The 22080-nt window shown below is 41.2% G+C and overlaps 1 long non-coding RNA gene across 1 annotated transcript; it reads right to left on the minus strand.

Moving 5' to 3' along the window:
- Positions 1 to 522: 522 nt before the first annotated feature.
- On the minus strand, positions 523 to 22048 carry LOC137635404 (uncharacterized). The gene is made up of 2 exons (XR_011042663.1): positions 16418 to 22048; positions 523 to 5265 (listed from the first exon to the last, which is right to left on the minus strand). It is a non-coding gene; the product is annotated as an uncharacterized lncRNA (long non-coding RNA).
- Between the last annotated feature and the right edge of the window lie 32 nt (positions 22049 to 22080).

Consider the following 22080-nt stretch of genomic DNA (forward strand, 5'->3'; position numbering starts at 1 on the left):
TGAGTGTGACAATCCCAAATCATTTTGAGATAAACTGTTCTCATTGATTTTGACTTTATCCTTTGAAGAAGTTTAATTTCTTGAAGTTCGAGAAATGCACTACATAATCCTTTTACTGTAGTTGCGATATCGGTACGGCAGCATGTGAACTGCTGTACCAATATCGCAGCTATAGTTTAAGGATTACGTAGTGCATTTCTCAAACTTCAAGAAATTAAACTTCTTCGAAGTGACCAAGTCGACAACAATGAGACGGTACATCTCAAAATGATATGAGATCGTCACACTCCTGAACTTTTAAATTTGTTCAAATTAAAATCTTATATTACTGTGAATCATCGATAATTTTGATAATTGTGAACAGTACATCTCAAAAAATGATTTGTGATTGTCACACACTCCTGAACCTATACATTTTCTTCTATATATTCTCCTTAAACTACTGTATAAAAATGGTTAAGACATCTATCTAAGGTTCTGTACAGTTAAAAACTTATAAAAAAAAAAAAAAAAATGTGAATCATAAGTTTAAGAAAACATGAGCAAATAGAAAGACACACTTCTGCTAAGGGCAGAATTGTCCTAAATTTAAACTACGTTCTAATTTTCTTTGCATTTTCAAGCAGTTTGAGTTCAGCCATAAGTTGGGCTTACCATAGAACACTAAAATCAACATTTCTAAAACTATTTAAAAGAGCTTCAACAATTTTTTTTTTCATAGGGGTTTGAGGAGGCTTTACCCTGAGGCAAAAGGGTTCATGAACTCGGTAGAATCATTAGTTCAAGGACTCAAAATCACAAATCTTTAAGTAATTTGTATTTTTCCTTAAACAAACCCGAGATATTTAATATGATTCTAGCACAGCTGGATCTCGGCCATTTAACTTTTATCGAAACGTGTTAGTAATTAAAAGCCGGTAGCAGGGAAGCCTCAACCCCCTTGCCAGTACACTGAGCAGTCAGTCACTTACTGCATCAGTAATCACAAGCCGGTAGCAGGGAAGCCTCAACCACCTTGCCAGTACACTGAGCAGTCAGTCACTTTGACTGCGTCAGTAATTAAAAGCCGGTAGCAGGGAAGCCTCAACCCCCTTGCCAGTACACTGAGCAGTCAGTCACTTTGACTGCATCAGTAATCACAAGCCGGTAGCAGGGAAGCCTCAACCCCCTTGCCAGTACACTGAGCAGTCAAGTCACTTTGACTGCATCAGTGATTACAAGCCGGTAGCAGGGAAGCCTCAACCCCCTTGCCAGTACACTGAGCAGTCAGTCACTTTGACTGCATCAGTGATTACAAGCCGGTAGCAGGGAAGCCTCAACCCCTTTGCCAGTACGCTGAGCAGTCAAGTCACTTCGACTGCATCAGTGATTACAAGCCGGTAGCAGGGAAGCCTCAACCCCTTGCCAGTACACTGAGCAGTCAGTCACTTTGACTGCATCAGTGATTACAAGCCGGTAGCAGGGAAGCCTCAACCCCTTGCCAGTACACTGAGCAGTCAGTCACTTTGACTGCATCAGTAATCACAAGCCGGTAGCAGGGAAGCCTCAACCCCCTTGCCAGTACACTGAGCAGTCAAGTCACTTTGACTGCATCAGTGATTACAAGCCGGTAGCAGGGAAGCCTCAACCCCCTTGCCAGTACACTGAGCAGTCAGTCACTTTGACTGCATCAGTGATTACAAGCCGGTAGCAGGGAAGCCTCAACCCCTTTGCCAGTACGCTGAGCAGTCAAGTCACTTTGACTGCATCAGTGATTACAAGCCGGTAGCAGGGAAGCCTCAACCCCTTGCCAGTACACTGAGCAGTCAGTCACTTACTGCATCAGTAATCACAAGCCGGTAGCAGGGAAGCCTCAACCACCTTGCCAGTACACTGAGCAGTCAGTCACTTTGACTGCGTCAGTAATTAAAAGCCGGTAGCAGGGAAGCCTCAACCCCCTTGCCAGTACACTGAGCAGTCAGTCACTTTGACTGCATCAGTAATCACAAGCCGGTAGCAGGGAAGCCTCAACCCCCTTGCCAGTACACTGAGCAGTCAAGTCACTTTGACTGCATCAGTGATTACAAGCCGGTAGCAGGGAAGCCTCAACCCCCTTGCCAGTACACTGAGCAGTCAGTCACTTTGACTGCATCAGTGATTACAAGCCGGTAGCAGGGAAGCCTCAACCCCTTTGCCAGTACGCTGAGCAGTCAAGTCACTTCGACTGCATCAGTGATTACAAGCCGGTAGCAGGGAAGCCTCAACCCCTTGCCAGTACACTGAGCAGTCAGTCACTTTGACTGCATCAGTGATTACAAGCCGGTAGCAGGGAAGCCTCAACCCCTTGCCAGTACACTGAGCAGTCAGTCACTTTGACTGCATCAGTAATCACAAGCCGGTAGCAGGGAAGCCTCAACCCCCTTGCCAGTACACTGAGCAGTCAAGTCACTTTGACTGCATCAGTGATTACAAGCCGGTAGCAGGGAAGCCTCAACCCCCTTGCCAGTACACTGAGCAGTCAGTCACTTTGACTGCATCAGTGATTACAAGCCGGTAGCAGGGAAGCCTCAACCCCTTTGCCAGTACGCTGAGCAGTCAAGTCACTTTGACTGCATCAGTGATTACAAGCCGGTAGCAGGGAAGCCTCAACCCCTTGCCAGTACACTGAGCAGTCAGTCACTTTGACTGCATCAGTGATTACAAGCCGGTAGCAGGGAAGCCTCAACCCCCTTGCCAGTACGCTGAGCAGTCGGTCACTTTGACTGCATCAGTGATTACAAGCCGGTAGCAGGGAAGCCTCAACCCCCTTGCCAGTACGCTGAGCAGTCGGTCACTTTGACTGCATCAGTGATTACAAGCCGGTAGCAGGGAAGCCTCAACCCCTTTGCCAGTACGCTGAGCAGTCGGTCACTTTGACTGCATCAGTAATTACAAGCCGGTAGCAGGGAAGCCTCAACCCCTTTGCCAGTACGCTGAGCAGTCGGTCACTTTGACTGCATCTGAGACAATAGGGGTTGATGGCAGGAAGCAAGTTGAACAACTCGGGCTTTTAGTTAGGAAAAAATACAAATTATTTTGTCCTTTGATTAGCAGACTCATCCTTAAGAGGACAGAGGTCCACTTACCAAACTAATTGGCTAACATCCTAAGATTGACGATCTCAGGTCTGATAAAGTGCGGAGAATAGCATTCCAGACAACTTGTGAGCCAGGGTTAAGCTTAGCATGAGGTTCACGACCCAGGAAATCAAGGGTGTTGCAGAGCAAATATCTTTATTATTACTAGCTATTCCAGTGCTAGTTGGAAAAGCAGGATGATATATGCCCAAGGGCTCCAACAGGAAAAATAGCCCAGAGAAGAAAGCAAATAAGGAAACAATGGTGTGCCCGAGTGTACCCTCAAGCATGAGAACTCTAACCGTCAGTGGGAAAAAATGGTACAAAGAACTATGGCTTGACTTTGAAGTGTCCTTCTAAAAGAGCTGCTTACCACAGCTACAGTCTCTTCTACCCTTACTAAGAGGAAAGTAGCCACTGAAAAATTACAGTGAAGCAGTTAACCTCTTGAGTGAACAAGAAATTTTCGGGTTTTCTTAAGTGTTTTCAGATGAATGAGGAGACTGATTGTGTAAAGAATTAGGCAGACTATTAGGCGTGTGCGTGGGCAAAGGAAAAATCAGCCGTCATCAGAATGAGATCCAATCCAGTACTGTCTGGCCTGTCAAGGGACCGGATAAATCTTTGGACTAGTTAGTTTGTGACGTTAAGCATGAACAAACGAGGGCTTTGCCCATAAACATCCATCTTCCACTCGTGTGGAGGAAGGTGGAACAAATACTGTACTTCTATTTAGTAAAATAGAAAAGATGCAAGGTGAATACGATGATTATTTGTATCATCAGTCTAGCCAACTAGGATTCCAACTGCTACATCCCAGGAGAGGAAAAGGGGCCAGGCACTCTCTCTCCACCTAGAAATAGGTTGTAACTGCTATCTTCAATGTGATACTTTTGGTTCTGTAAAGGAGTTATGATCACTACATCTTTTTCTGAGCATCAATCACAAGTACGAGGGAAAACATGTCTTAACGACCTGCAAGTGCTTTCCCGCAAATAATGCGCAGTGGTGGTGGTTTGACGCTTCCATATTCCACGGTCTAAAACTTGAGCCATCGATAGATTCTTATTGAAGACGATTCGTACCGACTCCACTGATGTTATGGGGGAAAGGGGCACCATAACTCGTTTTGGTGCTCCAGGGGGATCTAAGACTCAGCGCTTTTATAATAGCCCCCAGCAGCCAAAATGAGACTATTTTTGGCGACCACCTTTTTCCCTCTGCCAGGGCTTACAAAAAGGTTCTGTAATCTGCATACAGCAGTCTGGGTTCTTTTGAGGTAGCGCTCTTACAAGACACAAAAGTAACTGATCTGAATCGTTGGTTACATCCCTAAGTGAGGATACTTTTAAAAAGGAAAATTCTCGAATCCAGGATTGATGGATTTTCAGTCTGTTACAAAGTCAAGAGAAAACGATAAAAACACCTGCCTCTGGTGTTCCAAGTTAGAGAACAAATACGAGAGCCCACGTAACTCGCCTACTAACTTTGATGAAGCCAGGGTTGAGTACCTATCTGAGGCCTTGCATCAATGGTTTGTAAGAAGCTCTCATTTTAGAGACTGTAATACCTTGGTTCCATCCAAGCAGAAAGTTCACTCACATGAAAGAAAGGTCTGCTTCATGGATAATTCCTAAGACAAGGAAATATCTATTCCTCTCAGTCTCAGTACCAGGCTAAAGGGTGAACAATACCCTTTCATTGTGATACTGAGAGGTGCTTTTCCTTCTGTGGTTGAGCTGAAAAGTCTGCCACTACTGAAATAGAGGCTCTGAGAGATGTATTCCTTTGACAAAACCAACCACAGATGATGGCCCACTTCAATTAACGTCGGTGGAGAATTTCCTGGGGCAGCGAAACGTTATTGCAGTCTTGCTCAAAATGCCTCTTTCTCGGAAGAGATGCTGGATACCTTCTAGCTGTAAGTGATAGGGAATCCACTCATTTGCGGAACATCCGCAAGTGGAGTTGACAGAGCAGGTTGGGCCACTGCGGAAGTTCTCTCAGAATCTCTACTAGCAGATGCAGAAGGTCGGCATGTCATTCTGCTTGATGCCACTTTGGAGCTACTAATGTAACTTCAGATCTTTGGACGAGTGCACTTTGTTTATTATCCTTTGAGGAAGGCAATTAACCCTTTAATCCCCAGGCTATTTGGAAATTTCCAACCCTTAACCCCCAGGGGGTTATTTTTTTCCCAGCACATTTTGCAGTATATTTCTTTTAAATTGCTCTAACAGCCTTAATTTTTGTCATAGAGGGGTCAGGGTGGTCTCATTCTCTTGGAAAATGCCTGAATTTTCTCAAAAATTTTTCAAAAATATGAAAAAAAAATTTTTATAGCATTTTTTTGCAAGGACGTACCGGTACGTCCATGGGGGGTAAAGGGATGGCTTTTGTGAAACGTACCAGTACGTCCTTTGGGGGTAAAAGGGTTAAGGCTGTCCCATGGGTGTTGGAATGCATCCTCGCACAGTTTCCTGTCGAAGCTTGTAACAAACATGTTGATTGCCAGGGAACCCCACAAAGTCGGGAACTTTGTCACTGCTTGGGAATGTAAAAACCATTCTAACCCAACTACAGTACCTGATATTTTCAACTCAACGTGGCCATTCTGAAATTCCTTTTCCTGGGAATGAATTAAGCAGAGGGAATTCGTGCATTGTGGATTGCCCACTTGTGTGCTGCCACTGCCATTTGACAAAGAGTATGTGATGGTGCACCTTCTTTTCTTATCGATATACTGCGTCACTAAGGGTTGCATTGTCGTTCATCAAGAGAACCGAGTGACATACTAAACAACTTGGAAATATTGAAGAGCCAGATAGGCTGCTTTTAACTAGCTCATTGAGGTGAAGAGTTTTGTCTTCTCGGGACCATTAACTTAATGTCAGTTGGCCCTTGAGATGAGCCAACCACCCTTTCTTCGACTCATATGTAAACAGAAAAACTGGAGGAGACCACTCTCCTGGAGTCCTGGAAGAGCTTTTCCTTGTTTAGCCACCAAAGCAGATCAACTTTGGTATCTTGTTCTATTGGTACTAAAGTTCGGGGAGGGTTTGCAGTTTACGACAGTCATTTTAGGCACCATTGTACAGACTTTAGATGGAGCATACTGTGAGGAACCAGTTACTCTAGGGATATCAAATCGCCTCAAAGTTGCTAATATTGTAGGGCTGGTAGCTGTGACTATTGAACTTTACGTAAAGGCTGAATCTCCTTTTTGAAACGGTTTACCCTGTCACTGGATGGGAAAATCTTTCTTGCTACATCAGCATAGTCTATATAAAACAAAACCTACAAATAGTCCATTAAATAAATGCAACATAAAAGATTTCACTTCAACTGGGACTCTTCCTATATGATGCGAAGAGGAAACGAACAACAAAATAACAACACATGGAAGAGGACAGACATCAAATGTCCTGTTCATGCATGTACAAAATTATCCAAAATAAGTGTGTGTGTGATCCTACCTACTCGGGGCAGCAATAAGCCAGCTCATTAAAATTAGCTGCAGAAGATTTTGCATATATTCAATTATTATCTTTATAATTAAGAGAAAGTTAAGAGATAATAACATTGATAACTGACAGCATCCTCGAGGAACAGCGTGTATTTTCACATGATTTTCCAGAATTTATTTGCAAATGTGGCACAGTGTTTAAGACACCTTGTAGATGCTGCTTGTAGATACAGCTTTGTACTGTCTATTTGCGGCAGTAAAGGTTCATGCTCCTGGATGAGGATAGTACCTAGCATTATGAATCCTAATGCAATGTGAAAATACCACTATGCTCAGGTATATCATTCTTTGTTTTGGAGAAAGCTTAGACTTCTCTAGATTCATCACAATCAATAGATTGCGACAAAATGAGAGCAGTCTGTTTCGACAATAAAAAAGTTGTGACTCTGATTCTGCTAGTACCAGCCAATCATCCACATATCTTGTTGGCATGACCCCATGCTGAAATCAATGTAAACACTTGGGTGAATACCTGAGGGGCTGTGGACAGCCCAAAGCAAAGAACTTTAAACTGGGGAAATTCTTGCTTCCTACGACAAAGTGTAGAGAGCAATTTATGGGGATTTGGAAGTAAAAGTCCCGGAGATCTAGTGAGATCATAAAATCATTCTTTCTTACATGTTTTGACTGTTTCCATCCTGAATCGAACCTGGTGGATAAATTCGTTCGGAGCTGACAGGCCTATTACGGCTCTTCATCCACCTGAGGCTTTCAAGACCAGAAACAGACGGCTGAAGCAGCCCAGGTACCCGTCCTTGACTTCTTCTATATGCCCTTTAGAGAGCATAGGAAGGAACTTCTCCGATTTTTTGTGATATGAGGACCGACTCCATGGAGTTGGAATGGAGGGAGGAGGAGGAGGAGGAGAGCTGGTGAACGGGAGGTGGTGACCTAACCTAAGAACGTCCACTGCTCTGTCCCGTGAAGCTGGCACCTCATGCATCCCCCACTCTCGTGGCAGCCAAGTGGCGAAATTTCCAGCTATAGCGTAAGGGAGGGCCTCGTCTGCCTTTACACCTACAATTTTGGCTTCGAGTCTGATGTAGAAAAGGCTGACCAAACTCCATAAGAGTTCTGCAAAGTTGAAGATTAAAACTGTTCCTAGGCTTAGGTCTTGAATTTTGGTCCAAGTTAGCCTAGGAGGGGGAGGTGACTTTGTACGGAAGTTGGAGGAGAGGTGGTGGTCTGAGGTCTCTTCTGCAATATTGCTTGGTGGAGAAGCCAGTCCTGGTTGAACTTCCTCCATTCTTAATTGTAAGCTTTACCTGTTCCAAAGTAAGCATGGATGGTTTAAGAGAGGAATTCTGAAGGTTTAGTATCTCTCTTTATTTAAATATTTTTTCAAACTTGAGGCCACGGCATCTCGCTTCTTTAGGACCTAGTTGGCCCATACATTGGCTACCTGATGGACCAAAATCTCCATCAGATTTAGCCCCTGATAGAGAGAAGGCTTTGAACTGGTTCTTCTCAGAATCTGAGAGGTCCTTGCTCGTGGATAAGAACCTAATTGTTCCTCACATATGGTTCAACCAAGATGCAGCTTCAGAAGCTGTGAAAGTGATATGTTGAGCTGCCAACCTTACAGCTGACATAGACAGGGTCAGGGTAGTGACAGCTTGATCTACGCAAGTGAGAAGGTCGGGATCCTGTGTTACATGACGGTTCTGCATAGCAAAGGCTGGTGGCAAGGTCTGAGAACACCAGCCTTAAAAGCTGATATCTGCATACTGCTTTCTTGGCAAGTTCTAACCAAGGTATTTTCAGCCATAACTGGATCCCTGCGATGAGCGACGTACTGTAACTGATCTATGCATTTGATTGGTGAGTTGGAGGCTTCCCTGAGCCCATTGCCACCCTTAATGCTAGAACCTGTACGAACGAAGATTTTGATTCTGACTCTCTCATTACGCATTTTAACAGCTGCCTGAGGTAGTATTGACTCTGAGTCACCACTTTGGAAAGATTCAGCTCTGTTTTGGGAGGAGTCATATTGCAAATTTTCCTCCGGTGCAGACACCATACACGGCCTGCTTCTAGGAGGGTCAGAATTTAAAAGGTTTTTCCTCAATTATTGGGGGGGGAAAAAAACCAGGTCTTCTATGCAAGACTTTGTTCTTTGCCGTCAACGAGCAATGGTCTCGTTGTCGTTGATCCCTCTTTCAAGGAGCTTTTGGGGAGCCTGTTCATAGATAAACGATGAGTCCGAGTCAAGACATTTTACCCGCTCAGAGATATATTGCTTATGCATATCTCTAGTTGAAGCCTTGCGCTGCTCTAGACTTACAAAATCAAGAGCTCTTCTCATAGTTGGAGGTGCTACAGCATCTCTTTTGGGAAGGAGAACTAGTTCCTTTCTATACAGAGTCCCTTGTCAACCACATAAGGTGTAGGGAAAACAGTGAAGTGTGACTCAAGGGAGGAGTATTAGCCGGCTGCCCGAAATCACGTTGAAGGTCAAAATCGTGAAATTATCACAACTCCTTCCTTACTTTGATGGCTGCTTTTCCGGTCCCATACAGCAGGAGAACCCTACTCTCTATAGGACCTCCGCCGTCGTTTTACCTTGTTCGTTCAGAGTATTTATCGTTTCAGATCACGTATTGTTCATTTACTGTTAAATCATCACTGTTGTATGATTTTTTGAATAAGCGTCTTCAGTTTTCTCTTGAAAGCCTTAATGTCTTCAATCATTCGAATGTTTCGTGGGAGCTTATTTTAGCCCTTCTTTGGATGGGGTACCCTTTATTCCAATGGAAGTCCAAAGGCGTTGCATAGCGTCAACAAATGTATGTAAATTACAATTAGCGGGCTCTTCCTGAAGCAGTGGCTTACCCGTTTCGCTCTGCAATTTGACCGAGAGTTAATTTACCACCACTCTTACCCGTCTTGCCTCCACAGGAGATCAACGGTGGAAGGTCAGAAGGCACTACCAGGAGTTGAAAGAACAGGTTTGATTGCTTTAAGACCTTGAGGATGAGCCAGTGGGGAAAGAATTGTTTATCCCTCTTCTTTCACCTCCTGCCATATACTTGCCACTGGGAGGTTGACCACTCGCTACATTCCTCTCAGGGGGATCGATCTCTTACGAAAGTGCCGCATCAGGCATACACATACAATCTGAAAGAGAAGAAAAAAAGGAGCAAAAGGCCAAGTTTGTACGAGAGCCAGAATAAAAGCGACTGTTCAGTTTACCAGCAAGGGGGCTGGGCTTCCCCTCTACCGATTGGTAACTATAGACACCTCGTTAAAGTTAGATGGTAGAGTTCCAGCTGCACTAGAATCATCTCCTAATTAAAGGACTCCGGTTTACATTCGTATAGTAACTAAAGATTCTTTGAAATTGAGAAGTTCCCTTTCATGGACACTCCTGCCATTAGGTAATCATCCTCCGTACCCTATAAGAAAACATTGTCAGGGCTCTTTTGATACATGTTTTAGTTATGTTGATTTTAGTATTATATGGAATGTCTGATTTACAAAGGAGCTGAAACTGGTTGAAAATACTGTACAAAGAAAAATTGGAACCTAGTTAAATTTAGGACAACTCTCCCTTTAGCAGAAAAAGTTTCACAATCTAAATTAACTTATGCTTAACATTCACATTTTATTTTTCTGCATTAAAGCAGCAAATCTTAAGAATAAAGTAATTCGTATTTTTCCTAGCTATACAAGCCCTCGTCATTTTAAAGGAGTAAGCTCTCGGTGCACTTTTGTTCCAACAATGTAGAAGAAAACTGATGGGCATGGCAACAGTGTATGGTTGCATCATGATTCCATCCACACATCGGCAAAGTAATGCTAGTGTCGTCATGTTAATGGGGGAAGAGTTCCTTGGGAGCTTGGGAGGAAGGAAGTCCCAATGTCAAAAAAAGGCGTATGTTTCACCCTTCGCTCAGAAAGGTCATGCCCGGCTCTGATAAGAGGTAGGGGCATACCTAAATCCTAAAGTGACATGAAAATGAGTGTCTATCCCTGCCCAACAAGGAATTCAATATACTGTACTTTGTAACAGACAATCATATGTCTTATAAATCCATTGCTAAATTCTATAATGCATGATTGAAAGAGCACTCGCCTGCTTGAGTGTCCACCAGTGCAGATGCTCTCACAGCCATGAGATTTAGGATGGGATGGGGTGAAAGGTCAATTGCATTCGGCTCCCACTTCAGGTAAGAATAAGTAACAGATGAGTTGACACTTGGATAACTGCGTTGCAAAACATAGTTTCTACACCAACTATTGGATAGCCAATACAGGGTCTAGAGAGCAGGTGTCTATAGAGTCTTATAGTGAGCAGAAAAGGTAGTCTTCCTCTTCCAAGGTCCTGCGATACCAGGTGGTATTTGTACATGAGCCCTGGGAGAGGCCCTGTTAGATACTTCTCCCAAGGGTTTGTAGAACTAATGATGGTCTCCTGAGGTCAAAGAAAAATTATCTATTTGGATATTCTTCTTCTTTCATCTGGTGTTGACAAATAGGTTGGAGTCCACGGATTTGACAAGGTACAGTCTTCATAAAATAGAGACGGACTGCATTAACAGATCATAGAAGTCAATCCTCCTAGTCATCATCCACCCCCTTGACTGATGAAAAGGAGCTTCAAATTAGTTGTTACAAAATCGGGGTTTCGGGTCTTGTGGGAAACTATGTTGCTGGCAAGCCCATGAATATTGTAAGCCCTGGAAGGGGTACTGGTAGGCACTTCTCCCAAGGGTATGAAAGCTCTCATAATAATATTTGTCCATGTCTACAACATGGCTATTTCAGAAAGCTAAGGTTGAGGCAAGAACAAGAATGCCACGGGGTTTGGGAGGGGCACCAGTCAGTGCTTCTCCCAAAGATGTAACCTCTCAATAATTTCTTGTAACCAGAAATGGATTGTTCTTGCACCCTCTCTTCTGGTTTTGACTGAGCCAATAAACAAGATAAGGACGGACAGGCGGCAGGGAACAGCCCACTTTTAAGGTATAAGTGAAGTGCCCTTACGAGACAAGTAACAAACTGTTCAGATCATCAGTTACCTCCTTTGATGCCCATATTGTAAAGGAGTCAAATTTGGTATTGTTAATAGCAGGATTTTGGACCATGGCAACAAATTCTGATATGAAAGTAAATGACAAATTTTTCCTCCCCCATGGTGTTAGAAACAAGATAGGATAGATCATGTAGCTTGCTTCTTTCTTAGATGAGGCTAGAACTAAACAGCAGACACTCTGGTATTAGGTCTTAATCTGAAGTTTTGCTGTGGGGAGCAAAAGGTGTCATTACAGTTCTTGTGGGAAACATAGTTACCGCAATACCACGTATATCGTGCTTAGGGAGGGCCGCCCCAAGTGGACGCTTTTCCCGATGATGAACATGCTCTTACAACTAATAAGAATAGCAGTCTAGAGTGGTGCGGTGTTCTGTAAATGACGCTAGTCAGAGGTGGGACCATTCTTCCTAGAAGACATCCACGGACAACTTGCGGAGGGATCTGAAAGTTACTTCAGAGGTCTCAAAGACCCAATTTCTAGAGAAGGTTCTGGATAACTTTCAACTTTGAGGAGATAGTAACAAAGCTGCTAAGTTGAACTTCTTTATGTGCAATTATCATAACAGAAGTGGCCAATCTAGAAGATCCCTTGGAACTCCTACGATTAGATCTAGAAAGTTCGGGTACCAATCTACCTGAAGCCATTCCTTACCAGGTGGTCTTGTAGCATTCAGATCTTGTTTAGGATCTGAAAGATTAATCAGAACAAGGGAAAATCTTAAATATCTATCCCATATGAGGGTAGATGGCCGGCATCTGAAACTGAATGGGAAAATATGCTGCCAAATTGAGATTCAGGTCATCAACAAACCTATTAATATTCTAGGAACTCCAGAAGATTGGTTTTCTCTTGGCACCTAATGATTCAAAGACAAATCGGCTCAGACTAGCTAATATGTTCCTTTTCCCCAGGATGCAGAAGGTCGAGGTGAACGACATTCACTTTACGTCAGATGTTACATATCCACTGACAATTAGCAAAGGTGGGACACAGGCTCTCCTTGCTTCTAGACATACATCCCAACAGTCATGTTGTTGCTCATCAACACTACTGAAAGACTATTGATGGTTGCCATAGAGTGGTGCAATGCTAAATACACCAGTTTCAATTCTAGAGTTTATGTGGAGCAACGCTCCTACCTCTGACCTTATTCCATCCGAAGATGGGCACCCTATTTAGTGTGAAACAAGTAAAATGGCAGGTATGGTCTGCTGCCTATTTCCTTTTCAAAACTCTTTGCTTAGGTCTAAAATAACAAGCATAGCAGAAGTTACGTTAGGATTTCAATGTCTGGATGGACCTGAAAGGGCATAGGTTATTATTATACCCAGGTAAGTTACAACCCTAGTTGAAAAAAACAGGATACCATGAGACAAAGGGCTCCAACAGAGTGCGTAGCCTCGTGAGGAAAGGAAATAAGGAGGTAAATAAACAAAAGTAGTAATGAGCAATTAAAATGAAATACTAAGAACAATAACATTAAAATATGACCTTTCTTTTGTATTAAAAAAAAGACTCCTGTCAGTCTGTTCAACATAAAAACATTTGCTGCAAGTTTAAACTTTTGAACTTTCACTAATTCAACTACTGTACCTGATTACGTCCACAACTTGGTCACAGCTGGAATAAAACATCTAGAATAGTGTGTAGTAGAATAGGCATGATTATTAGAATAAACTGCCTGCCTAGTATCACCAACAGGATGGTACTGTTTGAGAAGATCCGAATGCAGAGTATGGTCAGAATTATGAAAAATTTTATGCAACATGTAAAACAAACTAGCTGAACGACAGTATCGGATTAATATCTAGATCAGGAATGAGAAAATTAATAGATCATAAGTTCCTGTCCAACATATTAAGATGAGAATCAGCAGCTGAAATCCTGAGAGGAGAACACACAAAACAAGGCCGATTGAAAGAATTAAAATACTTCAGAATCGACTCTCAAAAAATTTCTCAATAAGCCAATTTTTTGTGAAATTGAAGAAAACAGAGAGACTTTCTCAAAAACAAATTTTCCATCAAGAATCACATCTAAAATTTTAAGTCAAAACAGATTTAAAGAAACAATTATCAATGCAGGGATCCGGATGTCATGGAGCCACTGTCCTCGACGTAACTACAGTACAATCATACGTTGAGTTTTGTTAGGGTTCAACTTTACCCCATAATTTGCACCATGTACTAATTTCAGCTAGATCTCTACTAATGGATTTAGCAGCCACAGGTCCACATTCACGAGAGAGAGAGAGAGAGAGAGAGAGAGAGAGAGAGAGAGAGAGAGAGAGAGAGAGAGAGAGAGAGAGAGAGAGAGTAGCATCATCTGCATTTACAGCAAGCCTGTTTTCTAAGCAAAACCACATGTCACGTGTACTCGTATATAGTATGAAAAGTAATGGGCCAAGAACACTACCCTGGGTAACACCATATATCTCGTAGAGGATGGAAAACTTGTTCTTGATACATCTATACAAGCTGTTGCTGATCGTGTCTCACTTGCGAGCGAGATGGGATGGTGGCACGTCCAGCAGATTGTGCATTTCCTCACTGGTGCGTACAAAAAGCACACGTGCTTGTACCTGAAAGCAAATGTGGGGCATGTTTACGAGTTTAAGTGCAGAACTAACGTTGCACTGGCTCTAGGATGATACGACCAGGTTTGTAATTCCTGGCGAGGTGTACTTGAAAACGAAGTGGTCTTCCTTGGAGAGAAGCTGGCTGCTTCCTTTTGGGGAGAAGACTTATCTTTACAACCTCTGGAAATCAAAGGATCAGAATTGTCATGAATGGGGTTAGGAGGATAGTAAGCTCTTTCTGTACGTGGTGAAGTTACTGATCTGCGACCTCTCGGTTTGATGTTACTTAGGCAAACACTTGTGTGATCTTTTTAAAATTCTCACTGGAGGTGTTCTTGCATCATGGAAGAGAATACTCCCTGTCCTGTAAAATCTGAATAAAAACACGATCTTCCAGGTTAACCACGGTCGTGGGGAGAGAGAGAGAGAGAGAGAGAGAGAGAGAGAGAGAGAGAGAGAGAGAGAGAGAGAGAGAGACCTGATAAGATTCATCAAGGGTGGTGAGACCAATGTAAGTTGTGCCTCTTTCTCTGGTTCCAAAAGAGCTGAAGACACAGGATCTACATCACTGTGTTTGATCTCGGGTTCACTAAGCATGATAGGTGATAACACATCAACAGTCTGGGAAAAAATGGCCATCTACTAGGGGTATCGGAGTTTTAGGAATCTCCGGTAAGGACGGATCTGAAAGAGAAAGGTCAGGAGTTGGGAAGAAAGGCTTCAGCTTCTTGCTCTCAGCAAAGGAAAACGCAGAAGGGGGAGCGATCGCTCTTTAGCTTTCTTTTTCTGACGGCTATTTGATTTCTCCCATTGAGAGGGTGGCCAATCCCTGGCAAAATTCACAAGTAGAGATTAAGGACCATCGCTTACCCAAAACACCCATGACGCAAAGGATGGGGATGTACCTCCATTCAACTCATGTAGGTGCCACAAGATAGGTTATGATATTCACTTGGGAATCCCTCAATCATAAATGTACTGAGAGTAAAGAAAAAGAACAGGACGAAACATAGCATGCACAACAGTCAGAGCAGCTCCCAACAAGTTCGGCGACCCTGATATGGCTAGTGTCTACCTCCAGCAATAAATGCTGATGTTAAATGATCCAGTCGCTTACTAGATAAGCCCGGTGTTTGGGCCGCTACACCCGGTTCAATAGACAGCGAGTTAGTGCTTCCATATGTACAAAAATCTTCCCCTGCCAAAGAGGGTATGTAGTCTTGCTGACGCACTAGACTTCAGAGAGAATTTTTTGCATTTGAAAACTGCTTAATTAGGCGTATCATGATATCTCTATTTTGACTAGATGGTTCAGGTGGCACATATATTGGGACGCATGGGGATTGTTTGTGGAACTGCGGACACAGCGTTACTCTAGAGCTAACGCTAAGTTAATAAGACATAACCTATTGACTTTTCTGTAAAAAAATTATCTATTTTTTCCTGCAAGACAACACTTCTCTCCCTGTGGGGTAATAAGAAGGGTTGTGAATAATTATTTCCTCAAAGACAATGTACTTGTAGGAAATATTTGTTACCCAGCCTTAAAATTGACGTTGTGTACTCTTTGGCATACACTGTTGTGTAGCATTTGGACAGGCAAACCTTACTGGATAGAGAAGTCTCCCTGATCTGCTATATCTAAAACAAAGAGCTGATCACACGAGCTTACACTCGGTATTTGCGTCCAATGACAAGGGATCAGATACATTTGGATCAGGGCTAGGAAAAAAGGGCATTACTTCCTTTCTCTTTATGGTTGAAAAGCTGTATAAAAGGAAAAATATATATTATATTCATTAAATATAATACCTATATAAAGGCTGGGCTGGAAGGTGAACTCATACAACCTCCTCCTACATTTATATATCCCTTTTACCCTCAAAGGACGTACTGGTACATTTCACACTCATCCCTTTACCCCCATGGACGTACCGCTACGTCCTTGCAAAAAACTGCTATTTACATTATTTTTTGTATATTTTTGATAATTTTTTGAGAAACTTCAGGCATTTTCCAAGAGAATGAGACCAACCTGACCTCTCTATGACGAAAATTAAGGCTGTCAGAGCAATTTAAAAAAAAATAGACTGCAAGATGTGCTTGAAAAAATTATAACCCCTGGGGGTTAAGGGTTGGAAAGTTCCAAATAGCCTGGGGGTAAAAGGGTTAAGTTCCATACTGCGAACCTCAAATAGAATTCACATCACACCTTTTTCACCTGCCTATAAAATGGAGGGTGATCAAGCTCTGCACTGCTCACGAAGGTGCCGCACAGGCGACCTCAAGACAATTGCAAATTCTCACAAGCACTTGTTTGACACTCTTTAGAAAAAGTCACGATCTAGGAACAAAGCAAACAGACATGCGATTGCTACGGCCACCAAAAGCGAAGTAACGCTAGCATCGCCTCGCCGATGCGTGGGCGGAAGCACGATGCAACCATACATTGTTACCACGTCCACCAGTTCTCCTTCTATATGGTCGGAACAAAAGTGCGCCAAGAACTTACCCATTTAAACGACTAGTGTTTGTATTTGCGTAAGAACAAATAAGTTTTTAACATTATAAAACCTTATGATGGACATACGTCTGAAACAATGTTATACAGGTCTTCTACTTACAAATATTCAGATAAAAAAAAGAATTCAGCTGAAATTATGTAAATTAATTCAGTAAGCAAGACAATTTTTGCAATATGAAACAGGACTATTTTCATACTTGTTGACCTTTCCAGCTGAAAATTATAGACGTGTGTTAGGTGAAACATACCCTAAGACAAAAATTTAACAAAATTAGACAAACAAATTCTTAGAACCTATTAAATTTGTAACGAGGAGTTTCTATAATTTGAAGATAATAAATACAAGAAAATGACTGGTTGAAATCAGTACAGATATGGTTCAGATTATATAAGGCATTTCTCAAAAAGATTCAAAATATTTAATCAACACTCAACCACACTAAAAACTTTTAAGTTTGTTACAAATTACATATTTAAGAACATAACAACATAACCCAATTAAATTAGTCACTCACCACATTTTGGCGAAAAAAAGTCGATGGAAACTCATATTATAAAACAGTTACAAATAACATTTTTGTAAGTGTCAAAACAAATGTAACATCCTATTTTGAGATCTGAACACTTGCACCATTCTAACAAAAATGTTGTTCAAAAATAAATATTCAAATAAAGGAAATTTTGAATATCACAAAATCAAATTTAAAGCAACTAATATCACGCTTTGAAATGAAGAGCTGAATTATAATAAAAAGATTCAAGTTTTTATGATAAAAATGCAAATATTTTACACATTTTAAACATGAAAAAAGTGACAACTTTACTTTTAAATGTGAAAATAACCAAGTTAAATTTTGGTAAGAAAAGACCACCTTTGTGATCATGACTGCTATACCTCAGTGGGTTGGTTTACCCAAGACTGAACGCATGATAAAGAAATTCCTAATTTAAAACGCCAACTACTTTGGGTTTTAACCATAAAAAGGACTTAATTTTTCTTCACCTAGTTAGGCATAAGTCTCCACTAAAGGCTTCAAACACTATACAACCTACGTCTACATACATGCTCCTATTGTTTAATAATCATCAAAATTGACAAAAAATGACAACCATCATTTTATAAAATAGCAGACAAAATGTCTGGGTACAAGCAATCGGCTTCAAAACCTTTAAACAAATCAACCAAAGGAAATACTTGAATGTTCTAAAGTTGAATTTCATGTAATGTGTACAGTAGACTTGATGCTAACCCTTTTACCCCCAAACGATGTACTGGCAAGTTTCACAAAACTCATCCCTTTACCCCCATGGACGTACCGGTATGTCCTTGCAAAAAACTGCTATTTGAAATTTTTTTTTTTGCATATTTTTGATAACTTTTTGAGAAACTTCAGGCCTTTTCCAAGAGAATGAGACCAACCTGATCTCTCTATGACAAAAATTAAGGCTGTTAGAGCAATTTAAAAAATATATATTGCAAAATGTGCTTGGAAAAAAAAAAAACCTTGAGGTTAAGGGTTGGAAAGTTCCAAATAGCCCGGGGGTAAAAGGGTTAACACAAAAGTCTCAAACTTGTAAAAATGACACCACCAATTTAAGACATAAAATTGCAGGCAAAATATCTGGTAATAAGAAGCTGAACTTCCAAATCCTTATACAAATTAACCAGTGGAAAAACTTTTGTAAATTTCTGGTTGTTTAGGTATTTTCATTGTTAATTTTATCACAAACATCACACCCACACTCAGCAAAGGAACATTTGAAATAGTATGACTTTCTTTTCAGTTAACAATGTTTTAAGATGAAAAAAAATATAACTATAAAGAAATTACTTTGGAAAAAGGAATTGAAAAAAAAAGTGTATAAGAAAGTTTGAAGTAAAATGGAATTAAAGTCATGTATGTAATAATTTTTAACAAGATTTTCATTTCAAATAATTTAATTTTAAAGATATCAAAAATGGTCGTATGTTTAGTTATTTTCTTCCGAATAAGACTTTACAATAATTTTCTATGAAAACAAACCTCTATGATGCATAAAAATCTTATTGTTAAGAACTTACGACAATCAACCAAATGTTTTCTGATTTTGATCAAACGAGTTTCAACAGAAATATCCCAATATGATTTAGTCATTTTTATTTTTCCTAAGTCAACAAACACAAGTCCTTTAACAGGAGTATAATTTAAGCAAATCTGAAAACTCGGCTGTTAAAAAAATTATAACGAAGTGTCGGTAGATGCTAGCGGGTGAGAGAGAATCCCCGCCCACCAAATTCGACCTACTCACCCAAGAATTACAGGGCAGTTCAAGCAGGAATTATAACTTTGACTCAAGTTTGTGTACAGTACTTTCCAAAAGTACAAAAAAAACCCTCATCCATTATCGGGAGACTTATCCTTAGGAGGGAGGAAGTTTCTATAACCAAACTTGTTGGTTTAACATCCCTAGATGTCTAACACTCACGCCTGTAGAGGTGCTAGTGTTGACTGCAATCAACCAGAGAAAACTTTCTTAGGTGATAAGCTAAGTTTCTGTTTATGGGGACAGTCAGGCATGAACTTATCCTTTCAGGACACACCGTCTGAAATGTACAGCTTCAAAAGTGTCAAGGATACATACTTCTATGCTGGTCCCAAATCCAGATAAATGGCGAGAGTTGGCTGCAGGAAAGGCATCCGCTTGTAAAGCAACTGGGATGTACCCTGTTCATGTGAAGCCGGGGGCCTCACCTGACCCAGCCGATAAATGGGCGAGGGTTACCACCTCAAGGACGAGCGTGGTTGAAGGCGAAAGTCCAAAATTATAGAATTGAAATCATGACCAGAAGAAGTAGAGATGTGGCAGGTGTAATGGAGAGAATGAAAATTGTCATCTTGTGTGTGCTAGAGACAAGGTAGAAAGCAAACAAGGTAAGAGATTGGTAGTAAAAGTAAGATTATTTAGAGAGGAAGATGTGGAGTGGGTGTTATCCTTAGTAAGGAAACAGAAAAATGTGGTTCAAGTAGAAAGAAAGAGTTGTAGAATAATGAAAGTAAAACTGTGCTCTAAGGAACATATCTAAACGTAGCCAGTGTATGAGGAGGAAATTAAGAATATATTTTGGAAGGAAATGACTGAAGTGGTAACATCAATAGACCTGGAAGAAAGACTGGTTATATGTCGTGACCTGAATGGACACATTGGAAGTTGTCGGGGAAAATATTAGACTTCATGGAGGTCATGGTATGGGGAATTTAAATGAACTAATTGTAGATTTTGCATTATTATTATTATTATTATTATTATTATTATTATTATTATTATTATTAGCTTAAGCTACAATCCTAGGTGGAAAAGCAAGATGCTATAAGCCCAAGGGCTTCGACAGGGAAAAATAGCCCACTGAGGAAAGGAAATAAGGAAATAAATAAACGATATTAGTAGTAATGAACAATTAAAATAAAATACCTTAAAAACATTTGATATGGCAATAAACAACACCTTTTTTGCAAGTGCTGTAATGATTGTACAACAAAGAGTAGTGAAGGGAGACAGAAATAGATTTTCTGCTGTGTAAAAGTAACCATTTGGTGGAAGTAAAGAAGTGCAAAATCATAAAAAGTGAAACTTTCAGCCGTCAACCCATCAACATAGCTTAGTTGTTTCAGATTATTGGATACAGAGGGTGGAATTAAGGAAAGTAAGGGTGCAGCCTAAGATAAAGTGGTGGCACTAAAGATCAAGAAATAGAGAGAGAGAGAGAGAGAGAGAGAGAGAGAGAGAGAGAGAGAGAGAGAGAGAGAGAGAGAGAGAGAGAGAGAGAGATCTAAGGAAGCAGGCCTGCACAGCATAAGACTAGCAGACGATGTGAGCATCTGGTGGGTAGAAAATAGCTCAATGTTATTAAGAACAGATGAAGAATTACTTGGGAAAGCATCACTCAATAACAGAGAGAATCAGTGGAGGAAGCCAGATACGCAACATAAAATAAAAAACAAAATGAGAAGCAAAGATAGTGTATGAAAGAAATGGTTGTCAAAAATAAAATAGCTTGGAAGAATGAAAATAAAAAATCAATACATATTGTAGGTAAAACAAAGGTAGGAATGAATGAGGTGTTTGAGAATTTAAAAACACCAGGGAACTCGTGGTGCCCTTTTCACATTTGTGTGAATGGCATACCACTTGTTGGGCACAGGAGAAGCACCCTCTCTTCACCTCTGGGAGGTGGGTAGCCATCGGAGAGATTACTTCCGAAGGAGAGGTCGAAAGTTTTGAGAGGGGAAGGGGGATGTAACCACTTCTCTTTCCCAGTCATCGTCATATCAAGGGGTTACGGGACTACTGTAGGCGAGGACCTGTTGTCAATTGCACCTAAGTAGTCTTGACCACGTTAGAGGGGGTCACGTCAAGGAAGGATTCTGCTGCAGCAGATGTAGCGGCAATGGGAGACTGGAACGTCCTAATGAGGCCTAAAGGCCACAGCATCTTCAGAGCCAAGGACATGGCCTCGACACTGTCAGGCTCGCTATGGGGTGAAGGACGGGGTTCACCTGATCCATGTAGGCATCAGGCAAAACCACCTCAAACACCACTAGGGGAAGATCTGGGTCATTCTGTAGCGTAAATTAGGGCAAGAGAAGAGACCTAGTGGATTTATTTGGCCTCAAAGAAGACAGACGATGAAGAGTCACGCTTTGCCTTCTTCCGACTCTTGCTGTATTCAACCAATTTGTAGTGAAGACCTGTCATTACACTCCTCTTAAGGGGAAGACAGTGAGTACACATGCCCTACAGGCAAGAACACAAAAATGGGAGTGAACATAACTTCTGCTTGTGAAGGTGCTGCACTTTCCAAGGCAGGACCATATGCCCACACATTGTTTCTTCATTTAGCATAGAGTAAAAACAAGCTGTAAAGAGAAAAGATTAAAGCAGCCAACTTAGCAAGACAGTACTTCTATACTGCTCTGAGGCTGAAGTTAGAAGTGGCTTACCGTCAGTAACTACTGACACCTCGATACAATTTCTTAACAGCAGAGTTTCCAGCTTCACTGAAATCATACGCATATCAAAGGACGAGTTTGTATCCATGAAGTGAAAACGTTAGGTGACTGAAAAAGATTATGGCAATGTCTACAGTACTTAAATTCTAAACACCAATACAAAAGGAGTGTTGAAAGAACTACTTTGTAAAACAGAAGATTTTCTTGAAGACACACTTGAAGAACTCTTAGTAGAGAATAATAGCCTTCCTCAGCTATTCTATCTTGACAGTTATTTCGTACCTGCAGCTTGTTTGAAGAGCTACCTGTAAAAAAGAAAGGTTTTAAAAAGTG

The sequence above is a fragment of the Palaemon carinicauda genome, unplaced genomic scaffold, assembly GCF_036898095.1.
Source record: "Palaemon carinicauda isolate YSFRI2023 unplaced genomic scaffold, ASM3689809v2 scaffold120, whole genome shotgun sequence".
NCBI classification, from domain to species: domain Eukaryota; kingdom Metazoa; phylum Arthropoda; class Malacostraca; order Decapoda; family Palaemonidae; genus Palaemon; species Palaemon carinicauda.